Source organism: Scyliorhinus canicula, chromosome 11, assembly GCF_902713615.1.
Source record: "Scyliorhinus canicula chromosome 11, sScyCan1.1, whole genome shotgun sequence".
Lineage (NCBI taxonomy): Eukaryota > Metazoa > Chordata > Chondrichthyes > Carcharhiniformes > Scyliorhinidae > Scyliorhinus > Scyliorhinus canicula.
This window is the reverse complement of record NC_052156.1, coordinates 91,202,977-91,220,092: the sequence shown is the minus strand read 5'-3', so window position 1 is coordinate 91,220,092 and position 17,116 is coordinate 91,202,977. Positions and strand designations below refer to the sequence as shown.

At 48.5% G+C, this 17,116-nt stretch overlaps 1 long non-coding RNA gene across 1 annotated transcript in view; it reads right to left on the bottom strand.

Annotated features, from left to right (window-relative positions):
- Positions 1–1,225: 1,225 nt before the first annotated feature.
- LOC119973194 overlaps positions 1,226–17,116 on the bottom strand; it is a 41,851-nt gene continuing 25,960 nt past the window's right edge. The window contains exons 2-3 of the long non-coding RNA XR_005462252.1: positions 6,476–6,639; positions 1,226–1,301 (exon numbers count right to left, since the gene is read on the bottom strand). This is a non-coding gene — a long non-coding RNA (uncharacterized LOC119973194). The remainder of the gene's footprint in view (positions 1,302–6,475; positions 6,640–17,116) is intronic.

Here is a 17,116-nt window from a genome sequence, read left to right as displayed (position 1 = left end):
GTGGGTCAGACGTGCCCTTCGGGCAGAGGACTGAAAAGGTTCAATTGAAAGTGTCTCTCGGTGCACATAAATGACATTGAAGGGGATTTCCTGCTTTGACTGTAGAAAGTTAGGTCAACCTAAAATGGGGACAGACGGCCAACTGAGTTGGATTGTAGGTTTGACTTGAAGAATCTGGGAGACCAAGTGGCTAATCACAGAATCATTGAATCTCTACAGTGCAGAAGGAGGCCATTCGGCCCACTGAGTCCCCGCGGCCCTCTGAAAGAGAACCCTACCTATGCCCACACCTGCCCTATCCCTGTAACCCACATAAACGTTGGACAATAAGGGGCAATTTAGTATGGCCAATCCACCTAACCTGCACATCTTTGGACTGCGTGAAGAAATAAGAGTACCCAGAGGAAACCCACACAGACACGGGAAGAATGTGGAAACTCCAAATAGACCCGTCACCCAAGGCCAGAATTGAACCCTGACGCAGTGAGGCTGCAGTGCTAACCACTGTGTCATGGTGCCGTTAATCAGGAAGATAAATAAGTTTGGAGCTCACAATAAAAGTGAAGTTAAGTCACCATAGTCCCAGATGACCTTAGGCTGCTTTCCACTTTGAGGGGGAGAGCTAACACGTGGTGATTTAACCTGAGGGTCACCGCACCACAGGCGAGGGTCAAGGTTGAGAAGGCAGCGCCTTCATGATTAAGTTTAGCTGGTACGGGAATTTAACCCATGCTATTGGCCTCGCTCTGCATCATGAACCAGCTGTCCAGCCAACAGAGCTGAAACCGGCCCCCCTCACAATAAGCAAGGTACATAATTACTGGGATAGAAAGGACTGGAAACATTTGCCACCTTTGGTGTTGGGATGTAGTTTGAATTTCAGGGGCAGGTTGACTTTTTCTGCGAAAGATGTCCCTCTTTCCCACAAAGAAGTCCCTCCTATTCAGCTCGATACCTTTGCAAACTGTGAAGTTAATGCATTCGGAAAATGTCACTGTTTCCCACTCGCCTGGCAATAATGGTTTAAGAACCAGAGCTGTGTGTTTGGCAGAGAGTGAGAGAGAATGAAAAAGTGTCTAACAAGGAATAAAGTTGATTGTTTTTCTGTGTTTTCAGACTGAGTGTATTGTTGGCATTGAATTGAATTCCCAGACTTAGCTCCCAAAGGCACAGTCTGAGAGGCAGTGTGATATTTAAAGTGCTGTAGTTCTGTAAAGACGGAATTACCTCATTTTGACGGAGCATCATTTCCTTTGTGCGAAGGAGCCGATGTGCTCAATTTATTTTTCAACTCCCAGGAGCTGTTGTAACGACAAATAAGTTTGATTGTCAAAACCAACTGCCAGACAGAATTTGTAATCCTCACACAATCATTGGCTTCACATGACGTCACTCATTCAGGTGCCATCTAACAATTGCTAATTATTCCTGTTGATGGGCTGTGATGGGCACATTTGTGTGTGTCAGGAATGAAGGGATATGGGGAGTGAGTGGGAACGTGGAGTTTAAGGCCAAGATCAGCCATGATTGTATTGAATGGATGAACAGGCTCGATGAGCCTGAGCTGCCACACACACGTGGTTGATATCCATCTCGAGGTTTATTTCTGGGATGTTGAGACCAACACAGTTTGAGTGGCTGCCTGTGTGAGCACGCATTAAACTTGTCAATGTTCACAGAAAAAACATCCTCCTCCAAGATCACAGCCTATTTCAGTACTAGGACATTGTAGCTCAGCCGGAATCCCACTGGCACAGTCCCTCAAAGAAACATCCATGCAGTTGCCTGAAATCCCATAGCCCCTAATGGAACACATTGCATACCCTGCAAAACTGGTGGCAGCCCATCTCTGACTGATGGAAATGAGGCTATGACTGGTGAGGACCTTGAGAGGATTGTTATCTCTAAGGAGGTAGTGATGGGCAAGCTAATGAGGCTAAAGGTAGACAAGTCTCCTGGCCCTGATGGAATGCATCCTAGCGTGCTAAAAGAGATGGCTAGGAAAATTGCAAATGCACTAGTGATAATTTACCAAAATTCACTGGACTCTAGGGTGGTCCCGGCAGATTGGAAATTAGCAAATGTGACTCCACTGTTTAAAAAAGGAGGTAGGCAGAAAGCGGGTAATTATAGGTCAGTGAGCTTAACTTCGGTACTAGGGAAGATGCTGGAATCTATCACCAAGGAAGAAATAGCGAGGAAATTGTCCCATTGGGCAGATGCATGGGTTCATAAAGGGCAGGTCGTGCCTAACTAATTTAGTGGAGTTTTTGAGGACATTACCAGTGCAGTAGATAATGGGGAGCCAATGGATGTGGTATATCTGGATTCCCAGAAAGCTTTTGACAAGGTGCCACACAAAAGATTGCTGCATAAGATAAAGATGCATGGCATTAAGGGTAAAGTAGTAGCATGGATAGAGGATTGGTTAATTAATAGAAAGCAAAGAGTGGGGATTAATGGGTGTTTCTCTGCTTGGCAATCAGTAGCTAGTGGTGTCCCTCAGGGTTCGGTGTTGGGCCCACAATTGTTCACAATTTACATAGATGGTTTGGAGTTGGGGACCAAGGGCAATGTGTCCAAGTTTGCAGACGACACTAAGATGAGTGGTAAAGCAAAAAGTGCAGAAGATACTGGAAGTCTGCAGAGGGATTTAAATAGGTTAAGTGAATGGGCTGGGTCTGGAAGATGGAATACAATGTTGACAAATGTGAGGTTATCCATTTTGGTAGGAATAACAGCAAAAGGGATTATTATTTAAATGATAAAATATTAAAACATGCTGCTGTGCAGAGAGACCTGAGTGTGTTCGTGCATGAGTCGCAAAAAGTTGGTTTACAGGTGCAACAGGTGATTAAGAAGGCAAATGGAGTTTTGTCCTTCATTGCTAGAGGGATGAAGTTTAAAACTAGGGAGGTTATGCTGCAATTGTATAAGGTGTTAGTGAGGCCACACCTGGAGTATTGTGTTCAGTTTTGGTCTCCTTACCTAAGAAAGGACGTACTGGCGCTGGAGGGTGTGCAGAGGAGATTCACTAGGTTAATCCCAGACTTGAAGGGGTTGGATTACGAGGAGAGGTTGCGTAGACTGGGACTGTACTCGTTGGAATTTAGAAGGATGCGGGGGGGATCTTATAGAAACATATAAAATTATGAAGCGAAAAGATAGGATAGATGCGGGCAGGTTGTTTCCACTGGCGGGTGAAAGCAGAACTAGGGGGCATAACCTCAAAATAAGGGGAAGTGGATTTAGGACTGAGTTTAGGAGGAACTTCTTCACCCAAACGGTTGTGAATCTATGGAATTTCTTGCCCAGTGAAGCAGTTGAGGCTCCTTCATTAAATGTTTTGAAGATAATGATATATAGTTTTTTGAAGAATAAAGGGATTAAGAGTTATGGTGTTCGGGCCGGAAAGTGGAGCTGAGTCCACAAAAGATCAGCCATGATCTCACTGAATGGCAGAGCAGGCTCGAGGGGTCAGATGGCCTACTCCTGCTCTTAGTTCTTATGTTCTTATGTTCTCTCAATGGCGCACCTCCTGGTGTCTGCAAAGATCACCAATTGTAACCTGGTAACTGACCCGAGTGAAGACCCAGGTTTCAACTTTCCACAGAAAATATGGTTGATGCCCGACAACTTGAAGGCGGTCCAGGGGAGACGTGAACCACGTGCTCCACACATGCACATGAGGATCAGTTCAAATTGTGACCCTGACCTTCCAGGTCAGACCATCATTCATATACTGAATTCCTGCCCTGAGAGATCCATTCCTGGTGTCATTCTAACCATTCACCCTGTCAGCTGAAGCCGTTAAATGGATTGTTAACCTCAACATCAAATTATAACTGCTTCTCCATCTATACAAATGGCTCATAGAGCAGTACATCTGCCTCGGGATAATTTTTATCTTCACAGGTTTATTTTCAATACAGATTTTAGCCAGCCAGAATCAGAAGCTCGGACGAGAGAGGAGCAGCTGGATTTGAAGGTGGGAAGCTCAGCACAGTGACAATCCATCCTCCTCCCTCCCAATCCTCTCTCCTTCCTTCCTTTCCCCTCTCCTCCTCTCCTTCCCTCCCCTCTCCTCCCACCCCCTCCCCTCTACTCCCATCCCCTCTCCTCCCATCCATTCCCCTCCCCTTCTCTCCTTTCCCCTCTCCTCCTTTCCTTTCCCCTCCTCCTCCCTTCCCCCCTCCCCTCCCCTCTCCGTCCGCCTTCCCTTGCCCTTCCCAAACCCTTCTCCAGGCATTTCCCTCTCTCCTCTCCCCTCACCTCTCCCTCTTCCCCTCACCGCTCTTTCATGTCCACTCCTTCCCTCTCCTCTCCTCCCTCTCTCCATTCATACCTCCTCTCTCTCCCACCACCACTTGCTGTCTGTATGGAATGTGTGCTGGAGGTGACAAGATGAAGAGTGATTCACAACCCTGCTCGGTTCTCTCTGAAGCAAGAAGAACATCAATTTCCAATCATAGGAGTTAAATGGATTTTTCATTTCCACCACACACTCCGAATCTTTTGCAAAGTGGGATGTTTTGCCACCTTGTGTTTATTTGATGATATCCTGTGAATTAGCAGTGCTTATGCATATCCAGGTAATGTGGTGAGATGGAGGTCGATAGACTTGGGGAGAGTGGATTGATCAATTTTCACTTACGGTGTGACTGCTCTTTCAGCTTTCTGATACAGCACTGTGTCCGTCAATATTTACTCACTCATGCCCGACATTGTTCCACATTGCAGACTTTAAACAATGCAGCCTCAGCACCCCACACAATTCCGAGAACTCCACCATTTCACACATGCTCGTTTAATCATTCCAACATTGCGATTTCCTGGACCTGAATGGGAACTCCACTCGAATGTCTATACTCCTCTTACTATGTTGTTGAACTGCCCTATCCCAGACGGAATACTGACTTACAAAAAGGAGACTCCTGTCAAGACACCCCGCTCCAAGAAAAATCCATGATTCCTAGTTTGGTACCTGTCAGGTTGTTGATGTGCACAATCCTAATGGTTCAATAAATCAACTCACCACCACCTTCTCAGGGGCCATTCGGGATGGGCAATAAATGCTGGGCCTAACCAGCCACATCACATCCCATGGATTAATTTTAAAAACACACACAGCAAGATCCCACACACAGCAATGTGATAATGGTCAGAGAATCTGTTTATAATAGTGTGGAGTAAATAATCGGATGCCAGAAAATCTTGCAGTGTAGTGGGCAGCATTCCTGCTTCTGAGCCAGAAGCTCTGGGTCTGAGAAACACCCTGAGATTTGATTTGTCAAAGAGGTGTTTAGTGACCTCAGACGAGTCCAAGACGAGTAGATAACGGAAAGTAGTTTTATTACCATGTTATAGGAAGTAAAATACTCTTCAGATCCCAGCCCGGTCTGAGGTGTTGGTACCAAACCTGGCCGACCTCTCTATTACAGATTATTAGAATGTCCATGGGCTCCCCGCCCCTCAGAGGGGAGCTCTTACTCCACAAAGTTCACAGGGAGGCTAACTGCTTCTACCCCCATAGGTTCTGTGTGGGGTATAACAAGGTGTTAAGGGCCCGGCTGAGGTAAACGCCCAACTGTTCAAAACCCAGTAGGGAAACTTGAAACAGCTGCCCTCCCAATTGTATTTGAAATTTGTCTAGTGTGGGGAGAGGTTTTAAAATCAGAAATTATGTTCCCAACTATTTGTGCTCATTTTACAGGAAAGTACATGTTTATTAATGAATCGGAAAAACAATAAGCTAAAATAGAAGTACATATAAATAAGAGAATGGTTTCCCACAGTACCAATACGTTAAACAGTTCTAAACAATCCTAATTTAACTACCTTCAGAGCTAATCTTCCCCAATCTGTTCAGCAACACCTACTGGATTTAAAAATGTATAACCACACTGCCTTTAATTCTCTCTCGGGGTTCTCTCTGAGGTTTCCCAGCAGTTGGTTTTACAGATCTAGCTTGTTCACACTTCTTGCTGGGAGTTAACCAGCTACTCCTGCAGTCGGATGAGATCGAAAACCACCAACTTCATACATTTTCAGTATCCTCTTAAATACGTTCTTTCCCTTTGAGTTCACATTATCTCACCCAGTTTCTAAAGAATTTCTCTCTCCCAGGATCAATTAACTTGATATCTTTACTGTAGCTTTTAGAATTTAAAAGAAAGGAACACTCCCTTTATCCATACTCTACCGATGACACCTTTTTTTCACACCTTGCATATCTTATCCTTTGAATCACAACGGACCATTCAAATCTATTCCTGCTCTATACCCATCCTTACTAAATTTATATTAGGTAAACATCTGTTTGACATCTAGCTTAGCATATTATCATATCAAATTCACAGTTTACATTCAAATAGCCATTCAGCCATTTGCTTTAATTATCATTCACAGACCCTAACATTTAAAAATATGACCAGAATATTACCAACAGAAAATATTACAATTTTGGGGGATTTACCTGACAGATTTTCTGACCTGACATAACCTGGCCAAACAGGTTGAGTATCCACCACCAAATCCTTCCTGCTCAGCCAAGTGATGGGATCAGCATTGGCGCCTCGACCATCACTATCCATGGCTCCAGACCAAACCATGCAGGGCGACCTAGACTCCCTGAGTGATCTGTAACACACCAGTGGGGCTCCATGTTATGATATTTCAAAATGTTTTGGTGAGGTTTCATTTACTCTATATATACCTTGAAGCTAGTCAGCTCATAGTTTCTCTGGAAACTATTCAGAAATATTTATAAAGACCTCAGGCGGGAATTGCTGTTTGAGAGATTAAGTGCCGATGCCGGGACTGAATGGCAGGTGTTCCACAGTTCTGATAGCGGCACTGGTCCCAGAGCAATTCAGGACAGCCTAATGGGTCAGCACTCGCGCCATGTGGAACAAGTGCAATTCTAACTCATGCCAGTGTTGGATTCGCTGGGGTCGGGATTGGCACTGGAGAGGTGTGACTGCGGGCTGACAAGCAGAAGCTGCATATAAGAACTCAGCTTCCAACACACTCATTTTTGGTTAGCTTCACAGCTCCAGGGTTCCAGGTTCGATTCCCGGCTTGGGTCACTGTCTGCACATTCTCCCTGTGTCTGCGTGGGTTTCCTCCGGGTGCTCCGGTTTCCTCCCACAAGTCCCGAAAGACGTTTAGGTGAATTGGACATTCTGAATTCTCCCTCGTGTACCCGAACAGGCGCCGGAATGTGGCGACTAGGGGCTTTTCACAATAACTTCATTGCGGTGTTAATGTAAGCCTACTTGTGACAATAAAGATTACTATTATTATTTCAATTAAGAAGATGCCACCCTGGAGAACGGCCCCGAGATTCACGGATGCAGAGCGGGAAATGCCATGGATGCCATGTAGGAGAGATAGGACACCTTGGTCCCCAGGGTGGGAAGGACACTATCACCTGGCGTCAACTGGGCCTGCGTGCAGATGGCAGAGGCCATGGGTGTCGTGGGCCCCACCGCGAGCACCAGGCAGCAATGCCGAAAGAAGCTGCACAACCCCCTCAGGGTGGCCCAGGTGAGCCACCACTTCCTCTGGTACCACCCCACCCCTCACCCCCCCCCCCCCCCACCTCACCCCTCACCCCCACTCCCATGTGGCCCCCACCAGGCAGACTGGTAGGCAGTGCTGGGTTAGGATGGGCAACCCCCTGGCCAGACATAGTGAGGCACCACCTCCATGCCCTGGCACCACCCCACACTTTGGCGGTACATGCCTGGACACCTCCACAGTCTCATGGGAGTTCACATCTGCCCCACGGCCCATCCTACCGTCATGCACCCCCCTCCCCCAGCCCTGGCAGAAGCCCCCTCCCACGAGCCTGTCCTTTTAATGTCAGGACCAGCAGCCCGTAGTCACACCTCGCCGTGTCCTACCTCCTCTCTCTCACTCATCAGCCAAGTCGCCTGTTTCTTGACTTTTAAAAGCACAAGTGAACCTTGACGTCGGGAATTTCCCCAAGTGGTAGCGGAGAATCGCTGAGGCCTTCGAGAATCCCGGGTTGGGCCCGATAATGATATGCAAACGGCATTTACTGTACATGCGGAGTAGAACGCATTGACGCCACTGTCGAGGCACCGGAGAATTGCGATATTGGCGTGAACCCGCCGCTTGCCATGGTTTCGTGTCAAAACCGATTCTCTGCCCAAACGTGTTTCGTGATTCAAACGTCGGCCGAAGGAGAATCCCGCCCATTGTTTTCTGAACACTTACTGGGTGGGATTCTCCATCCCAGTCAGACCTGTTTTCCGGCGTGGCGCGGTGCACCCCTACCGGGAGCGGAATTCTCCATCCCTGCAGCCGGCCAATGGGGTTTCCCATTGTAGCCACCCCACACCGTTGGGAAACCTGTGGATGTGGGTGCGCTGCCAGCAAAGCGTAGGATCCTGCCAACAGAGAATTCAGCAGACTATTCTTTGTCGTGCTCTCTTGGAGCCTATTGACCATCTGGCCCTTCATGTCAGGCTGACATCATAATTGTCCCATTAACATGACAATTAACCCTTTACTCTACACGCCATTATTGAGTATGTGGATTCTACATTACTACTATTTCTTGGGAATATTGGGATCATTCAAAAACAGACACTTTACATCGAGTCTGGTGTCTGCAGTGTTCACCATTTGGGGTGTGAATCTGTAGCCACCTGGGGTGACCACTGCCCAACACAAAATGGAAGATTGCAAGGAATGCAGGGAAATTGGACATGTTGCAAAAGCAAGCAGCTTGCAAAGCGCTCGTGTATTCTGACAACTGCAGCAACCAGTTCTGAATGCTGCAGAAACCAGACAGCACTGTGAAAGAAAACAAGTTAGCATACTAATGAGGCGATACCGGGCGATCCCCAGGTACAATGGAAACAAGTTAACACAAATCGATACATTAAATGGAAGGCCAGACTTGTTGGCGCCAAAGGAAGTCCAAAACAATAAGTCCCAAGAACCGCCCAGTGATCGAGGTACTGCCCCGTTATTGGGGAATTCAAATCAATCAATTGGAAAGAGACCCAATCGATTGCGAGTGAATAGAGGGTCCGCCCAGACCCTGAGAGAGGTATGAAACAGAGACCCCGACCCCAGCTCTCTCTCTCTGCCAGTCTCTCCTTGACCAGCTAGCCCTCCCAGCAGAACACCGTTGCAGCAGAAGAACCTTGAGGAGGAGAGGTCTGGACAGTAGCCGCCAACAAGTAAGTGTCACAACGCACGCTACGAGATTAGACACTCCTGACCCCCTTTAGTCCATAACTACTGGAAGCCTGCGGACCCAGGACAAAGCTGGAGGCCGTTGTTCCCTGATCCGGCAGTCCCCTTATCCAGATACGTATATGGCCTATTAGTGGTAGGATTAGCCTAGTCTTATAGTTTTATATGCATGATGCGTAGATTATTGTAATATAATAAACGTGTCTTGTTTGAACTTACTGACTGGTGTATGGATTTATTGCTTTGAACTTGAACTTGAAACTTGTGGCGGTATCTTAACGATACCTGGCGACTCCAAAGCACACTCACCCAGAACGAGCAACAAATCCCTGTGAGAGAGTGGAGGAGAGGAAGAAAATGGCTAAATAACCTTGACCAACACCAGTAAATACGATGGAGCATATTCCTCTGTGCATGCTGGGTGGATCAGCATTCCAAATGGAGCATGGAGATTGTGCAGCTTCTGTCCCGAATCTTTGGGAATACAGAAATGTAGGCCCCCTTCAGACAGAAACAAGGGAATGCATAATAAGGGACAAATAAATGGCTGAACAATTGAATACATACTTTGGTCCTGTCTTCACAAAAGAGGACACAAATGAGATACCAGAAATGTTGGAGAATGAAAGGTTTAGTGAGAGGGAAGAACTGAGGGAGATCAACATTAGTAGAGAAATGGTGCTGGGAAAATTGATGGGTTAGAAGGCGGATAAATCCCCAGGGCCTGAGAATCTGCACCCCAGAGTGCATAAGGAGGTGGCTCTGGATGCATTGGTGGATGCATTGGTGGATGCATTGGTGGTCATCCAATGGTCACCGGGATTCTATAGACACTGGAACTATCCCTGCAGATTGGAGGGTAGCTCACGTCACTCCAATATTCAAAAAGGGAGGTAGAGAGAAAGCAAGGAATTATACATCAGTAAGCCTAACATCGGTAGTGGGAAAAATGCTTGAATCCATTATCATAGAATGCTAGAACTTACAGTGCAGAAGGAGGCCATTCAGCCCATTGAGTCTGCATCAGCTCTTGGAAAGAGCACCCCACCCAAGCCCATACCTCCACCCTATCCCCGAAACCCAGTAACCCAACCAAACCTTTTTGGACACTAAGGGCAATTTAGCATAGCCAATCCACCTAACCTGCACATCTTTGGACTGTGGAAGGAAACCAGAGCACCTGGAGGAAACCCACGCAGACCCGGGGAGAACGTGCAGAGTCCACACAGACAGTGACCCAAGCCGGAATCAAACCTGGGACCCTGAAGCTGTGAAGTAACTGTGCTAACCACAATGCTACCGTACTGCCCATCAAGGTCTTTACAACGGAACATTTAGAAAGCAGTGGCAGGATCACTCAGAGTCAGTATGGATTTATGAAGGGAAAATCATGCTTGAAAAATCTGTTGGAATTCTTTGAAGATGTAACCAGTACAGTTGACAAGGGGGAGCCAAACGATGTGGTATATTTAGACTTTCAGGAGGCGTTTGACAAAATCCCGCATAAGAGATTATTGTGCAAAATTAAAGCACATGGAATTCGGGGAAATGTATTGAGGTGGATAGAAAACTGGTTGGCAGAGAGGAAACAAAGAGTAGGGATTAATGGATCCTTTTCAAATTGGCAAGCAGTAACTAGTGGGGTACCACAGGGATCGGTGCTGGGACCCCAGCTATTCACACTACATATTAATGATTTGGATGAGGGAACTAAATGTAGCATCTCAAAGTTTTCAGATGATACCAAATTAGGGAGGGTGAACTGTGACGAGGATGCAGGGATCCTACAGCATGATCTGGACAGGTTGGGCGAGTGGGCAAATTAATGGCAGATGCAGTATAATTTGGATAAGTTATTCACTTTGGAAGCAAAAACAGGAAGGCAGATTACTACCTGAATGGTTGTAAATTGGGAGAGGGGAGTGTGCAGCGGGACCTGGGTGTCCTTGTGCACCAGTCACTGAAGGTAAGCATGCAGGTGCAGCAGGCGGTAAAGAAGGCTAATGGTATGTTGGCCTTCAATGCAAGAGGTTGAGTTTAGAAGCAGGGATGTGTTGCTGCAATCATACAGGGCTTTGGTGAGGGCACACTTGGAAGTATTGTGCGCAGCTTTGGTCTCCTTCTCTGAGGAAGGATGTTCTTGCTCTCGAGGGAGTGCAGCGAAGGTTTACCAGACTGATTCCAGGGATGGCGGGACTGTCATATGAGGAGAGATTGACTAGGTTGGGATTGTTCTCGCTGGAGTTCAGAAGAATGAGGGGGGATCTCATAGAGACTTACAAAATTCTAACAGGACTAGACAGGGTAGATGCAGGGAAGATGTTACCAATGATGGGTGCGTCCAGAACCAGGGGTCACAGTCTGAGGGTTCAGGGTAAACCATTTCAGACAGAGATAAGGAGACACTTCTTCACACAAGAGTGGTGAGCCTGTGGAATTCATTACCACAGGAAGTAGTTGATGCTAAATCATTGAATATATTCAAGAGGTGGCTGGATATAGCACTTGGGGAGAATGACATCAAAGGCTATGGGGAGAAAACAGGATTAGGCTATTGAGTTGGATGATCAGCCATGATCGTGATGAATTCATCTGAGGGGAGAAAAGGCCTCCTCCTGCTCCTATCTTCTATGTATCTAAGTATCTATGTGACAGGAGATTTGGCAAATGTCCAAAGTCCAGTTGGAGGGAGAAACGATTCAGAGTCCAATGGAGCATGGAGTTACTCCAGATTTTGTTTTTGTGTTGTGTGACCCTTCACATCTTTGAGCAGCTGTTGTTCTCTCAACTTCCTCTCTCCTCAGATGAATTCACTTGGGCATTTCCTGTAGAAAGTCATGTCTCACCACCCACTCCAGAGACCTAATCCATTCTGCTCAAATCCCGCACCGTACGCCCCCTCCCCAACCTCCCCCCCCCCCCCCGCCCCCCCACTCCCCTTTCATCCCGGATTCCCCCGTCCTGAACTCCCTCACCGAACGCCCCCTCCCCAAGTCCTTCGTCCCGACTCTCTCGTCTTGGACTCCTTCGTCCATGACTGTCTCACCCTCATCCCAGACACCACCTCCCTCATCCCGGACTCTTGTCCCAGACTCCCTCTCTCTCGGTCTGGAGTCCCTTATCCCGGACTCCCTCGCTCTCAGCCCGGAGTCCCTTGTCCCGGACTCCGTCTCCATCGTCCCAGGCTCCCTCCTCCCACATTACCCCGCCCTGGACTCCCCCCGTCCTGGACCCCACCGTCCTGGACCTCCCTCTGTTGTTCCTGACACCCGCATCCCGGTCTCCCCTGTTCTGGACCTCCCTCCATCATCTCAGACTCCCCCGTTCCAGGCTCCCCCTCCCGCGTCCCGGACTCCCCTGTCCCAGACTCCCCCTCCCTCGTCTTGGACTCCCCCATCCCGGACCTCCCTCCCTCATCCAAGACTATCCCGTCCCGGACTTTCCCCAATGCCCCTCTTCCCATCCTCGTCCCGGGCACCCTGGTCCCAAGTCCCATTCCCTCATCCCGCACGCCCCCTCTCTCGTTACGCACACCAGCCTCTCCCTCACTCGTTACGGACTCCCCCGTTCCGGACTCCCCCGTCTTTCGTCCCAGACTCCCTCGTCCCAGACTCCCTCGCCCAGGCCTCACCAGTCCCGGACTCCCTTGTTCCGGAGTCCCCCTTCCTGGACTCCCTCGTTCCGGACTCCCTCGTTCCGGACTCACCCGTCCTGGACTCCCTCGTTCCGGACTCCCTCATCCCGGACTCCCTCGTCCCGGATTCCCTCGTCCCGAACTCCCTCGTTCCTGACTCCCTCGTTCCGGACTCCCTTGTTCCGGACTCACCCACCCCAGGCTACCTCATTCAGGACTCCCCCATTTCAGACTCCCCCTTTCCCAGACTCCCCTGTCCTGGACTACCTCTTTCAGGACTCCCGCACCATTCCCTCATCCCGGACCCACCCTATTTCATCCCGGTCTTCCTAACCCCTCAGCACCCCGTCCCGAACTCCCTCGTCCCTCACTCCATTGTCCAGTACTCCCCCTCCCTCATCCTGGATTCTGACTTGCGGACTCCCCGTGCCAGTCTAACCCACCCTCATTCTGGACTCCCTCATCCCGGACACCTTTGTCATGGATCCCGCGTCCCTGACTACCAAGCCCTGGAATGCCTTCGGCAGATTGCCTCTTCTCGGGCTCCCGGTCCCTCATCCCGGACTCGCTCACCCTGAACTCCCCTCCTCTAACTCCACCTCACTCATCCCGTACTCCCGCGTCCCGGACTCCTCATCCCGGACTACCTAGTTCTGGAATCCTAATCCTGGACACCATTCCCTTCCATCATCCTGAACTTCCTCATCCTATATTCCCCTCTGCTCTGTCATCCCAGGCTTCCTTGTCCCGGAAGCCTCGATCCGGAACTCTCCCTCCATCACCCTGGACTCCCTCGTCCCAGCCTCCCTCATCCCGGACTCCCTCATCCCGGACTCCCTCATCCCGGATCCCTCGTCCCAGTCTTCCCCGTCCCGGACTCCCACATCCCGGACTCCCTCACGCCGGAGTCCCTCGTCCCAGCCTCCCTCGTCTCGGACTCCCTCGTCCCGGACTCCGTCGTCCGGATTCGGTCGTTCGGAGTCCCCCCTCTCGGACTCCCCCATCTCGGTCTCCCCCATCTCGGAATCCCCCATCTCGGACCCCCCCATCTAGGAAGCCACCATCCCGGAATCCACCATCTCGTAATCCCCCATCTCGTAATCCCCCATCTCGTAATTCCCCATCTTGTAATTCCCCATCTCAGACTCCCCCATCTCAGACTCCCCCATCATGGACGTCCCCCATCTCGGACTCCCACATCTCAAATCCCCACATCATGGATATCCCTCATCTCGGACTGCTTCGTGATGGTTTTCCTCATCTGGACTCCCTCATGCTGGACTCCCTCGTGACAGTTTCCCCTGCTATATGTTAAATAATGACTTATCTAAAATATATTACTCTTGGATCCACCAGGATGATAAAATGGTAAATAGTCTTCTTGTTGAAAGAAGAACTATTTAATGAGGAATAAAATAATAAAATGTGAGTCCTTTTACTCAATACTAAACTAACAATAAAGAAACAAAGTACAATACAGATAACTATATAACTGTACAGTAAGAAGTCTTACAACACCAGGTTAAAGTCCAACAGGTTTGTTTCAAACACGAGCTTTCGGAGCACGGCTCCTTCTTCAGGTGAATGGAAAGGCTTGTTCCAGAAATGTTTATATAGACACAGTCAGAGATGCCCCGGAATGCGAGCACCTGCAGGCAATCAAATCATCAAAGATGCAGAGAGAGAGGTAACTCCAGGTTAAAGAGGTGTGAATTGTCCCAAGCCAGTTCAGTCGGTAGGCCTCTGCAAGTCCAGGCTTGTTGGTGGGGGCCGAATGTAATGCGACATGAATCCCAGATCCCGGTTGAGTCCGCATTCATGCGTGCGGAACTTAGCTATAAGTTTTTGCTCAGCAATTTTGCGTTGTCGCGTCTCCTGAAGGCCTCCTTGTAGAATGCTGACCCGGAGATCAGAGGCTGAATGTCCTTGACTGCTGAAGTGTTCCCCAACTGGAAGGGAACAGTCCTGCCTGTTGATAGTCGCACGATGCCCGTTTATTCGTTGTCGCAGTGTCTGCATGGTCTCGCCAATGTACCACGCTTCGGGACATCCTTTCCTGCAGCGTATGAGGTAGACTACATTGGTCGAGTCGCACGAGTATGCGCCGCGTACCTGGTGGGTGGTGTTTCCACATGTAATGGTGGTGTCCATGTCGATGGCTTGGGACAATTCACACCTCTTTAACCTGGAGTTACCTCTCTCTCTGCATCTTTGATGATTTGATTGCCTGCAGGTGCTCGCATTCCGGGGCATCTCTGACTGTGTCTATATAAACATTTCTGGAACAAGCCTTTCCATTCACCTGAAGAAGGAGCCGTGCTCCGAAAGCTCGTGTTTGAAACAAACCTGTTGGACTTTAACCTGGTGTTGTAAGACTTCTTACTGTGCTCACCCCAGTCCAACGCCGGCATCTCCACATCATATATAACTGTACACTATTATAACAAACTAGTTCTAACTTCTCTCACTCTAGCTATTCTATAGGCACGATTCTCCGTCCCCCACGCCGGGTGGGAGAATAGTGGGAGGGCCTCCCGACATTTTTCACGCCCTCCCGCTATTCTTCCCCCCCCCCCCCACGCCACGAATCGCCGCTCGCCATTTTTCACGGCGAGCAGCGATTCTCCGAGGACGATGGGCCGAGCGGCCGGGTCTTCACGCCCGTTTCAACACGGCAGCAAACACACCTGCTCGCTGCTGTCGTGAAACGGGCGCCAGATGCCCGTTTGGGGCATCTGGGGACCCAATTGGCACGGCAGTACCACGGCCGTGCCAATGGGGCCGTGCGTCCATAACGGACGCACTCTTTTCCCTCTGCCGTCCCGCAAGATCAAGCCACCACGTCTTGCGGGGCGGCTGAGGGAAAAGACGCCAACTGCGCATGCGCAGGTTGGTGTTGTCCAACCTGCGCATGCGCGGCTGACGTCATCGGCCACGTCAGCCAGCGTGACGCTTGATGTGCGGCCTTGAAGACGGTCGTCAAGGCCGCGCTGCCGTGACGCACGGGGCCGCGCTCCTAGCAGCGACCGGGGGGGGGGGGGAGAACCGGCCCCGGAAGTGGGCGTGAAGGCTGCCATGGGTCACGACCTGTCCCACGGCAACCTTTACGATTCTCCGCATTTACGGAGAATCTCGCCCTATGTCTTACTTGTTCACTCTTCTGAATCACATCATCATCATCTGACTTAGAAAAGGTGGGAAGCCAGTTCTTATAAGAACATAAGAACATAAGAACTAGGAGCAGGAGTAGGCCATCTGGCCCCTCGAGCCTGCTCCGCCATTCAATTAGATCATGGCTGATCTTTTGTGGACTCAGCTCCACTTTCCGACCCGAACACCATAACCCTTAATCCCTTTATTCTTCAAAAAACTATCTATCTTTACCTTATAGTATCTGATTGTGAGACATCTAGTGTTGAAATGAATATACTACATTTACATACATTGATCATGTATATTGATATCTGAATATCACTACATTCCCCTTTCTTTTTAACATTTTCTTTGAAATATTTGAACAGAAAATTTACAAAAGAAATGCAGTGTAAACAGTCTACAGTAATCATTAGATGATTGAAAATGTTCACAAGTCCAGATGATTGGGTCTCCTTCTCCTTGTCAATCTTCTCAACTTCAAAGGTGATGAAGAATTCTCCAGTCTGTTGTGAATCAGTACATTGGATTGAATTCTTCTTTCAAGTTGTTTGGAAACAGTCTGGTTCAAATCAAGATCTGGAAAAATATTGACAGTAACTTTGACTTGAAGTAGATCTCTTCTATTGCTTCTTAGAATGGTTCCATCAGGAGTTCTGATCAGATAAGATCTTGGTAAGAATTGCCAAATTATGTGAGCTTTGTCAGACCAACCTCCTTCAGGAAGTCTGAATCTAATTGTATCATCATCAGATAGAGTAGGCGGTTCTTTCGAATGTTGATAAAAATATATTTTCTGACTCATTTTCTGCTGTTGCATTCTTTTAAAAAGATTTTATTGTTCTTGATCAGGAAAGTGTTATTGAGGTAATGTCCTCAACACTGTTGATAGAGGAGATGTTCTGTAATTGAGTAAAGCTAAGTAAAAATCAGAATCAGAGTCTTTAGATTTGTTAAGTAGTTGTTTTCTGCTTTTCCATTTGATTGCAGAAAGTGTAGGCTTGAAATAACATGTTGAAAGTTGTATTTCAATGAGAAATCATGCCATTCATGACTTGAGAAACAAGGACCATTGTCAGACATTACAATACTAGG